This window comes from Nicotiana attenuata, chromosome 8 (assembly GCF_001879085.1).
Source record: "Nicotiana attenuata strain UT chromosome 8, NIATTr2, whole genome shotgun sequence".
NCBI classification, from domain to species: domain Eukaryota; kingdom Viridiplantae; phylum Streptophyta; class Magnoliopsida; order Solanales; family Solanaceae; genus Nicotiana; species Nicotiana attenuata.
Genome location: NC_031996.1, coordinates 29486925 through 29497779, shown reverse-complemented (window position 1 = coordinate 29497779; position 10855 = coordinate 29486925). Strand labels below are relative to the sequence as shown.

Below are 10855 nucleotides of genomic sequence, written 5' to 3'. Positions count from 1 at the left end.
GGTAGCGTTGGATGTTTTCAGTCAGGTCGTCATTGCTTGACATTGTGAATCAAGAATTATGCTGTCCTGGACATGATTGCTCTCCTCTTCTCTCATCTCTGAATCAGGAACTGTGGTATCTGATGCAGTAGTTGTATCTTGTAAAGGATGAAGCAAGATGACATCTGGAAAAATAGAAGCAGGAGGTACTATGCATCCTGAAGACACCTGTGTTTTGAAAGGAAAATCTGTTTCCCTAAAATTCACATCCCTGCTAACAAAGAACTGCTTAGAAGCTAAGTCTAGCAAGATGTAACCCTTTTGTGTTTCTGAAAAACCAAGCAATACAGCAGGTTTAGCCCTTTGTGCAAACTTATCTCCTTTGACCAAGTTAGTAGCATAGCAGAGACAACCAAGTATTCTGAGATGATCTAGCTTGGCACTTTTGTGATACAATTGTTCATATGGTGTGTTACCTAATAAAGCAGTAGAGGGCAGCCTATTTATCAAATACACTGCTGCCTTCACACACATGCCCCAGTATCTGAGAGGAATAGAAGCTTGAAATCTCAAGGCTCTAGCAGTATCAAGGATGTGTCTATGTTTCCTCTCTACAACACCATTTTATTGTGGAGTATAAGGACAACTACTTTGATGAATAATCCCTAGCTTAGTGAATAATTCAGTGCATTGAGAGTTAAAAAACTCAGTTCCATTATCTGATCTCACCATCTTGACCATACTGTCAAACTGGTTNTTGCCTATGGGCAAATCAACTACTTCCCAAGTTTTGTTTTCTTCAAGTGCTGTGATCTCTTGTTTCATTGCTTCAATCCACTTAGGATCCTTGATAGCTTCTCTGAAATTTGTGGCTCAACTAAGGAAGAAAAACTTGCAAGATAACTTTGATATTTTTCAGAGGTGCCTGCACAGGACAAGTAGTTTGATAAAGGATATAAGCTGCAATGTGACTTGGATTTTGCCTTAGTGACATAGTCCTTCATCCATATAGGTTGTTTGCCTTGTCTGATTGACTTCCTTATTTCTGTCACAGTAGGCATATCAGCAGGAGTTGATGGAGTGTTATCAGCAGATGAAATGTCTTCATTGTTCTCAGCAGCTGAAATATCTTCATTATGCTCAGCATCATCTTCAGAAAGGGATGTGGATGTTTCATCAGGGTTCTCATTGTCTTGACATTGTGAATCAAGAATTGTGCTGTCCTGGACATGATTGCTCTCCTCTTCTCTCACCTCTGAATCAGGAACTGTGGTATCTGATGCAGTAGTTGTATCTTGTAAAGGATGAAGCAAGATGGCATCTGGAAAAATAGAAGCAGGAGGTACTGTGCATCCTGAAGACACCTATGTTTTGAAAGGAAAATCTGTTTCCCTAAAATTTACATCCCTGCTAACAAAGAACTGCTTAGAAGCTAAGTCTAGCAAGATGTAACCCTTTTGTGTTTCTGAAAAACCAAGCAATACAACAGGTTTAGCCCTTTGTGCAAACTTATCTCCCTTGACCAAGTTAGTAGCATAGCAGAGACAACCAAGTATTCTGAGATGATCTCCAGACTCCTGGTTCAGCAAATTCAGGATTTGATTGTATTGTTCAGGTGTGAAGAACAATCCTTTGTGCCCTGCTACTTTGTGATTGTCTTCATCATTTTGTGCAACTGATGGTGCTGCATCTACATTATTAGCAGCAGCTAAGGGTTCTTTCCTCCAACCTTCATGAGATCCACTTCCAGGAGGCCTCCAACCATCAGAATTACCAGCACCAAACCTCTTCCTTTGCTTAAAATCAGATGGATAACCTACTATTTTATAGCAGTTTTCCTTAATGTGACCTTTCATCTTACAGTAGTCACAGTATAGAAATTGTTTCTTCCCTTTGAATCCTTGGCCTCGCCCTGCCTGCATAATCAAGGGATCAATTTTATTAGTTACAACATTAGCATTAACAACTTGTTGGCTTTCATCCTAAATGATCATGGCATAGGTTTGATTTAGAGTTGGTTCAGAGGATTTCATAAGAATTTGTCGCCTGGCTTGATCATATGAGTCATTCAAACCACTGAGAAACTGCATTACTCTTTGAAGATGCTTTACATGCTCCTTAGACTTTGGGCAACCACAGTTAGGATAGGGAATTAACACATCATATTCATGCCATAACTCCTTCAATTTTGAGAAATAAGTAGAAACATAACTAGATCCTTGTGACAAAGTAGCTATTTCTCTATGCAATTGAAAAATACGAACTCGATTGATTTTGTCAAACCTCTCTCTCAAATCTTCCCAAACTGCATGCGTATTGGATGCATACACAATTCCGCCTAGGAGTTCTTCAGACACTGTGTTCATGATCCATGACAAAACGATTGCATTGCATGTCTCCCATTGCTCATGCAACTCCTTTTGAAAGGTCTCCATTTTGCATGTGCCTGTTACGAACCCTAGCTTCTTCTTTCCCAGTAACGCAATGCGCATAGATCTGCTCCAAAGACCATAGTTCTCCGATCTTCTAAGCTTCACAGGAATTAAGACTGATCCTGGAGTATCCCCTGGGCCTACATATAGTGGATGTGTATAGTCGATTTTTATTTCCGCCATTGTTGACAATTTGAAGAAATCTCAAGTTTCGATACAATCCAGTAATGAATCGATGCGCATGAAACAACAGAAATTGTGCAGCGAATTTCTCTGATCTCGACCGCTCTGATACCATGTTCAAATGTTAGCTCAATTGATGAAGCTCGCGACTTCTTCAATGGAGGCGGTTAGAGCAAGAAGCTAAGAGAGAAGATTAGAGTTAGAGAAAATGTAGAAGTGTATTAACTGAATGTTGTTTTACACCTGTATATACAATGAATTCACTTAACCTCTCCACTAACTAACTAATGACACCTAAGCTACAGCTGGAATAACATTAACACTAACAACTAACTACCAATACTAACTACTTGAATACAAAGCCACGTAAGACACTGCACATATATGGGCATATCAATAATATGAAAAAACATGACTCATGTATATAACAATTGATTTGGTGTGATTGTTCCATGTTTAAAATATATTATATTCATCAAAATAATACAATATAATATAATACGATATATCAGAAAACGATACGTAACAACCATTCAAACAAGGGAAATTACCTGTTATGTCTGCTCATAAGCAATTTATTATAAAAATTGGTCAATTCATAAAGTATTACTAATATTAGCCAAATGCTACAAATATTAGCCAATAGCTATTTGTAGCCAAAGAAGGTCAAATTTTTATTTGCTTTTGAGTGGGTGTTGTTGGAATAGATTGGGTATATTTAAAGAGTTGGGATCTCAGTTTTGGGATGATTTTGTGGAGTTTTTTGGCAGTTTGAATTGAAAATTCGAAGTAGAAGATGAACATGGAAAAATATGATATGTGTATCACAATGTGTATCATTGATGTATCACATATGTATCATATGTGTATCAAATATGTATCACATGTATATTCATGTATACTTGTGTGTGAGATATATGCATGGTACAAGTTTGATACATGTGTCGCAAAAGAATTTTTTTTAAACTCGATTTTAACTACCAATTTTGATACCAAACAAGTCCAAATCACATTCATTCTTGCTGAAAATTTATATATTGCCTCATCTATATGTTATCAACGAATTTCTACCATACCTATTGAAAAAAAATCTATTTTTGCTTAATTTTTTTAATATTGCATATCATTGATATTAAAGTTTGACTCCAAACTAGTTTAACTCACCTTCAAACTCCATCAAATTTTGTATATTACCTCACCTATGTGTTTTCCACATATCACAACAATGCAGATTGAAAAAATCTTTTGTTGCCTTTATTTTTTGAATGTTGTATATCATTGATAATTTTTTGGCTATTTTTGGTAGCATAACTAAAATGGTTAATTGTTGGTAAATAGTATCTTTTGTGGTATATTCCCGTAAGATTCCCTTCAAACAAGTTATTAAGGCAATGATATGGGTTAATACTTCTTGCTATATTTAGCATTGCAAATCCCAATTGTTATATTTAGCCTTAAAGATTCTCGCAACATGGAGGTTATTCACTTCAATTTAGCTGCTAAATATCTGCTCTGTGTCAGTTAATCCTCCTTCAATTTCAATTCAGATGATGTAGTTTAAGGGAAAAAAAGAAGACTTTTGAAACCTGTGGTTATAAAAGCTTAAGGGACAAAAGTTTTGTGGGGCCATGATATTTGTGTGGCTATAAAAGCTTCTCATTAAAGGTAAAGTTGGTAAAATAAAAATTTAAAGTTAAATTATTTTCAAATGTAGAAATATGTCATTCTTTTTTGAACGAACTAAAAAGGAAGGTGTGTCATTTAAATTGAAATGAATGGAGTAATATTGTTTTCTCAAAACCAAATAAAATGTAATTACCTATTCTTGTTTTATAATTTTTTATTTTCTAATTCAAATGGTAAATGTGGAATAGGTAAATATTTGAAATAAATAAAAAATTATGGTCAATGTATAGGATAAAATTGATTTATAATAAATGTTCAAATGATAGCATGACACGTGGAATCGAAGACAGGTAAAGGCGAATCAAGTAACAGCTAATACCGGGAACAATAACTGGAATTGACATCGGGTAAACTCGGAGGGAGTATGGTCAACGGGAGCAGATCGAATATTTTCCATCGGGTAGCATTAACTGAAGAATATTCTCGAACATTAAATAGGCAGCCGTTGCAGAGAATATTTGCATTCATCGCCTCTCGTTACATATTCATCAATGACTCCTTTATTATCATTTAAGTAACGCTTGATTCTAGGATCTTGTTTTCCTAGATATAGCTATAAATAGCAGGATTAGCAGCAATTGTAAGCACGAAATTCTTGGCAAAACATATGCTGTATTCCATTTTCGCTCTCAATTAAATAACATTATTTTCTCTTTCATATTGTTCTCATTTCTGTCCTTAGAGACGTTGTTCTCGGAGCCAGACTAGTCATCTTCTTCAATTTTAATCGCTAAGTCTTACTTTTAATCCTATTTATTTATCAGTTTTGGATCAAATCAGTTCGCTTGTCGATAAACCACTTACCAAATTTAAATGTACCATTTTACGGGTAAACAGTTTGACGCCCACCGTGGGGCTTAGACAGTTGTGTAATTGCTTTGATCCTTACGTTTGTTACTAACTTATTTGACTTTTTTCCTTATCAAGAAATCGAGAATGGGAGCTAACGATATCAACATCACGCACAACGTTAAGGGACACGAGAATTAGCCTCAACATAAAGATTCAATCAGTGACACCCACAATGAAGGGGATGAGGCAACCCCGCTTTGTGAAGGGAAATACCCCCAGCATGTATAAGAGCCGACCCTCGATGACGCAGAGGAGGAAATTTTGCGGAAACAGTAAGAAGCCTCAGAGAGCAACAGAAAGCCATCATGGGCCACCTCTCAAGGCAGGATTGGGTGATGACGGAAGTTGAAACAAGCTTTGTTAGGTGCTTCCAACAACGCAAACGGAAGGGGTCGTTCTTCCCGTTGTTCCTGCAAATCAAACAGCTTAAAGAGTTGATAACAACACCCCAAGGGTGAAGTCGGTTTCAACGGGTCGGGGGGGACAGGTAGCGGATCTGGTGACGATAACGGGAATGACCCTTCAAAACTGAGCTTATAAGATTTATGAGGGAAATGAACGAATGGATGGATCAAAACGCGAAGGAATTTCATGCCCGAATGGATCAGATTCTGGGCGCACCACCAGTTTTGAAAGGTCCAAATTCAAAAAAATTACACTCAATTGCCATTCAAATAAAACGCAGTGTCGGAGTTGATTCCGAAGAGGTTCAAAATGCCGGACATCAAGAGTTATAGCCCCGTTCCCCCATTTCCTACTTTTTTTGTGTTCTATTATGATATACCGGGTAGATGGTTCGGATCCGGAGTGGTTTTGGAGTGAATTGAGACACTTAGTCTCTTAAGTGAAAGTTTAAGTTGGAAAAGTTGACTGGAGGTTGACTTATGTGTAAACGACCTCGGATTTGAATTTTGATAGTTCCGTTAGCTCCGTTAGGTGATTTTAGACTTAAGAGCGCGTCTGGAATGTGATTTGGAGGTCCCTAGCAGAATTAGGCTTGAATTGGCGAAAGTTAGAATTTTGGCGATTTTGGGCGGTAGTGGAAATTTTGATACAGGGATCGGATTGGAATTCTGGGAATTGGAGTAGGTCCGTGGTGTCATTTATGATGTGTGTTAAAAATTTGAGGTCAATCGGATGTGGCTTGGTAGTCGTTTGTGGAATTCGGAAGTTTAGAAGTTCCTTAGGCTTGAATCCGGGTGTAATTTGGTGTTTTGATGTTGTTTTGAGTGATTCCCAGGTTCGACTAAGTTCGCATGGGATTATATGGCTTGTTTTCATGTTTGGTTAAGGTTCTGGGGGCCTCAGGTGGAACTCGGGAGGTTTCGGACTTGGTTTTGGAATTGAATGAGTAGCTGAAGTGCTGCTGTTGCTGGTGTAATCGCACCTGCGGAGTGGGAACCGCAGGTGCGAGTCCGTAGAAGAAAAGAAGGAGCCACAGGTGCGGAGAGTTTCCCACATCTGTGAGGGTCGCAGAAGCGAAAAGCTGAGCGCAGGTGCGATGTATTCCCGCACCTGCGATAGGCGCAGATGCGGTCTTGAAGCCGCATGAATGGAGCCTGGGATTCTAAGTGATATCTGCACTTGCAATGGAATTCCCACAGGTGCGGCGTCGCAGAAGCGACAAGAGTCCCGCATGTGCGGCTTTGCTGGGCAGAACCTATAAATAGAAGACTTCGAGATTTTTCACCATTCTCATCATTTTTGAGCTTAGATTTTGGGGATTTTGAGAGGGATTTCGAAGCAATCACTGAGTTAAATTCCTTGTGCCTATTTGTCTTCAATAATCGTGTTTCCCCACTGATTTTACACCTAATTGGTGACTTTTTGAGGTGAAATGTGGGTGATTAGGACTTGAGAATTGGAGAGTGAATTTTGGGGATTTGGAGGGGCAAATGATGTCGGATTTTGATGAATTTAGTATGGTTAGACTCGTAAGTGAATTGGCTTTCGGGTTTTGTGACTTTTGTCGGATTTCGAGACGTGGGCCCGGGGGCCAGGTTTGAGTCGATTTTGGATTTTGGCTCTAATTTAGTAGTTTTCTTGTGGAATTAATTCCTTTATCGTTTATTGATTGTGTTGTACTACTTGTGGCTAGATTTAGGACGTTTGGAGACCGATTTGAGAAGCAAAGGCATTGCGGAGCAGGATTTTGCTTGGTTTGAGGTAAATAACGCTTTCAAACTTGGTTCTGAGGGTTCGAAACCCCAAATAATATGTTATACGATTGGTAGGTGATACACATGCCAAGTGACGGGCGTGCGGGCATGCACCGTGAGAATTGTTACCTGGTCGATTCCATGGCACCGCATAGTGACTCTATCTTGTTGATATTCGTGTTTACACCACGTGATAAAGTAATTGAGCTGTAAATCATGCTAGATATCATGTTTAGGCTTTATGCCAGTGTTGTTGGGACCCTTAGTGGTCGTTTCTTGCTGTCATCTCACTATTTTCATTGATATTCTGTACTCAGTCATGTTCATGCATTTTTATATCATATCTTAGTCTCAGTTATTTATTGATACATTATATCATTGTTCCGGGTTAGTTTTCATGGAGAGATTGATAACTGAGTGAGGCCGAGAACCTGATTATGAGTGACAGTTATGGGATCGGACTGCAGGCCGCAGCGGTTATATTAATTTGTGATAGCGCTTGCGCTGTAGGAATCCCTCCGGAATTTGTAACACACCCCACTACCATAAAAATTGCTTTTACCGACTAATATTTAGTGGCAATAGACTAATTGCCGTTAATTTATTATTTTAAGCGCATAATTTACTGGCAAATTAGTAATAGCCAGCGATGGGTCCTCTTTTACTAGCAACTGAAACGAATGGCCAGTAAAAGTTATGCCTGGAAGCCACATTTTATTAAATTTTTCATCTTCCCCCCAAAGTTTCCCCACGTTCCCTCTTTATTTTGAAACCTAATTTCAATTTTTAGGCTCACCTTCTACATTCGCCCAAAATTCACTCTCTACCTTGCTTCATCTCCCTCGTCTCTCTCTCTCTCTCTCTCTCTCTCTCTCTCTCTCTGAGAGCTGGCGAAATGCTAAGGCTTGAAAATCACATAGAAGAACAACAACTATCTTCTTCACTCCATTAAGATATTTTCAGGTCAGTAACCAATTTCTTTTGTCTATGGACAATACTGAACTTTTATTTGGCATTAATATATAAATGAAGATTTTGATGAATTTGGATTTTTCTTTCCTGATTTCTCAATTGGATAAAAAATCTACTTAGCATCACTTTGTTCTTAGAATCTCAATGTCTGATTCTTAGATGTGTATTTTTGTGTGTTGTCTTCAAATTCAATTTTTTGTGGTGAAACCAATTAAATCAGGTCACGAGTATCACCGAGGTCATTTGTGAACTTATTCAATATAATATCTGTGATTTTCTTATTTTTTTTGAAATTTATTATTTAGTGTAATTAATTTATAAATTGCTAGTTATGAAGTTGAATAACGAACCATTACCGTAAAAATGTTTGTATGATTGTTAAGAGCAATAAGATTCCTTTTTAGGATTCAGAACCCTTGCTACTAGATTCTTGACCTCCTTTATTCTTGAAAGCAACTGTGAGGCTCTGAAAGTTTAAGAAAGGGAGATTAGAAGTATAATTATAAAGTTGTAGTTGTGTTTGTTCTTGATTTTGTTCATTGTTTTATGTGGTCATTCTAGTTGTCTCCATTTGTTTACTTTCTCCAAGAGATTTCTCTCAATAATCCCTACAATTTTCATGTTGACTTATTCCATAGCATTTGTATTAAGAACAATCTCGGAAAAATTATCTCCTCTCTGGCTAAGGTGTGTTGTAAGATATAAAATGGACTTGAACCAATAAATAGTAGTATAAAGTATGAATATCTCACTCCAATGTGGCAGAGAGTGCTCTTCTTATTTCTTTAAGGATGTTCTTATTATTTCGTATTTATTTCTTTAAGACTGCAGTTCTTGAACCAATGAAATGTAGATAAAATATGAATATCTCGATGGGACTGCTGCACTACAAAATTTTATACTTTAACCTGTTGTGATGAAAATGGTAGAGATAACTGAATGATCTATCTTTTGAACATTTTCCTTGATTGCAAATACTTGACTTGTGGGTATTCTGCTGTATGGTTGTTTGGAAAGAATTTATTCCAACATTGTCGTCTGATTCAATATCTTATATTTCTTCATGGTTACATATTAAGGGGAGTCTTGGAGTAATTGGTAAAGTTGCGTCATGTGATCAGGAGGTCACAAGTTCGAGCCGTGGAAACAACCTCTAGCAAAAATGCAGGGTAAGATTGCGTACAATAGACCCTTATGATCCGGCCCTTCCCCGGACCCCGCGCATAGCGAGAGCTTAGTGCACCGTGTTGCCCTTTTTTTACATATTAACATGAAAGGCTTGGATGTTATTTAGGGCCAATTTATGTTAGAACCGGTTGTGCATTATATGGCTATGATCCATATGTGATTGCTGGCCTAGGTGATGTTGTTGCAGTTGTGGTGATTCAAGAAAGTCTAAGTTCAAGAGCACTTACCTTTTTTCAGGAAAAAAAATGTACAAGTCCAAGAAGAAAACTGTCAAGGGTTTACTCTGTTATCCATTCCAGCTGTATGCCTTCTTACTAAAAAAATTGTTGCTCCAACAGTAAATGAACTGAAGTCATTTGGTATAATATTGATGAAAATTAATTATCATTTTCTAATTCTAATCACATTTTTTTGCAGCTTAACAAATTTGCAAGCATGTGGTTCGTGGCTCTCTTCCTTCCAATCGTAGTCACTAGTTTGCTCGAGCTGCAATTAGAGTGGACTATGCAATTGTGATTTAAGCTATTTTAGTAGGCACATCTTCAGAGCATATAAGCTACATCTTAATAGCAACATATGATGTTCTTTTTCTTCTTCTATTATAAAAATATTTACTTGGTAGAACTTCAATTTTGCGACACAGTGCTTATTTTAAATGTATTACAGTTAACAGTCTATAGCCTAAGTTTATAGATATAAAACTATCATATTGCATAGGAAAGTATTAAAACCATTTCAAATTCCTCCTCATGTGCCTTGATCTGCCTCACTTACTCTTGAACTGCAGTAGCTTCCTCATCCTACATGATGTCCCTACATTTGCCATCAGAGAGTCATCAGAGAATCACTTAAAACAGTGTTCCACTTGGTTGACCATAATGATTTACTTGAGCTTGTTTGAACTAACAGTCCATCTCTAGGAGAGGGAAATGAGAATCCTCCATTTAAGTGATTCATTTTCTGCACCAAACTTCCTGTGGGTTTTTCTTGTGGCAGATGGATGCATGGGTAAACCTAAAGTTGTGTTCCCCATCTTCTGCCTCACATAAATCATTAATTGTATCTGTTTGGGAGAAAAATCTTTCTTAATAAAATTTTAACTATATAAAAGTATTGTTATCTAATGTGTTAATATTTATCAGGTCCCTAATGCCAACAGCGACCATGAACGAGTATCATAAACTTCAAGAATACTTAGTGTTGCCGAAAATACTTCACTTTCTCACGGCACTACTCATCTTTATACTTTAGCGCGCCATTATTTGAGTTTTTTACTGTTTGCATTTTCCTCCTCCAATTTATTTTATCATTAGAATCTGGTTCGATATACCCAAATGCTTTTGCCTTAACTGCTTTTTGCTACTGGTTGTTGTTCTCATTGTTGCTGCTCCATTACTCGCATAG

The 10855-nt window shown here is 37.5% G+C and overlaps 1 long non-coding RNA gene across 2 annotated transcripts; it reads left to right on the top strand.

Moving 5' to 3' along the window:
- On the top strand, positions 7987 to 10198 carry LOC109231144. Of its 2 annotated transcripts, none has more exons than XR_002068764.1 (4): positions 7987 to 8254; positions 9343 to 9432; positions 9558 to 9752; positions 9869 to 10198. It is a non-coding gene; the product is annotated as an uncharacterized LOC109231144 (long non-coding RNA). The 2 variants fall into 2 exon arrangements; XR_002068763.1 differs by having other exon boundaries at positions 7993 to 8254; positions 9689 to 9752.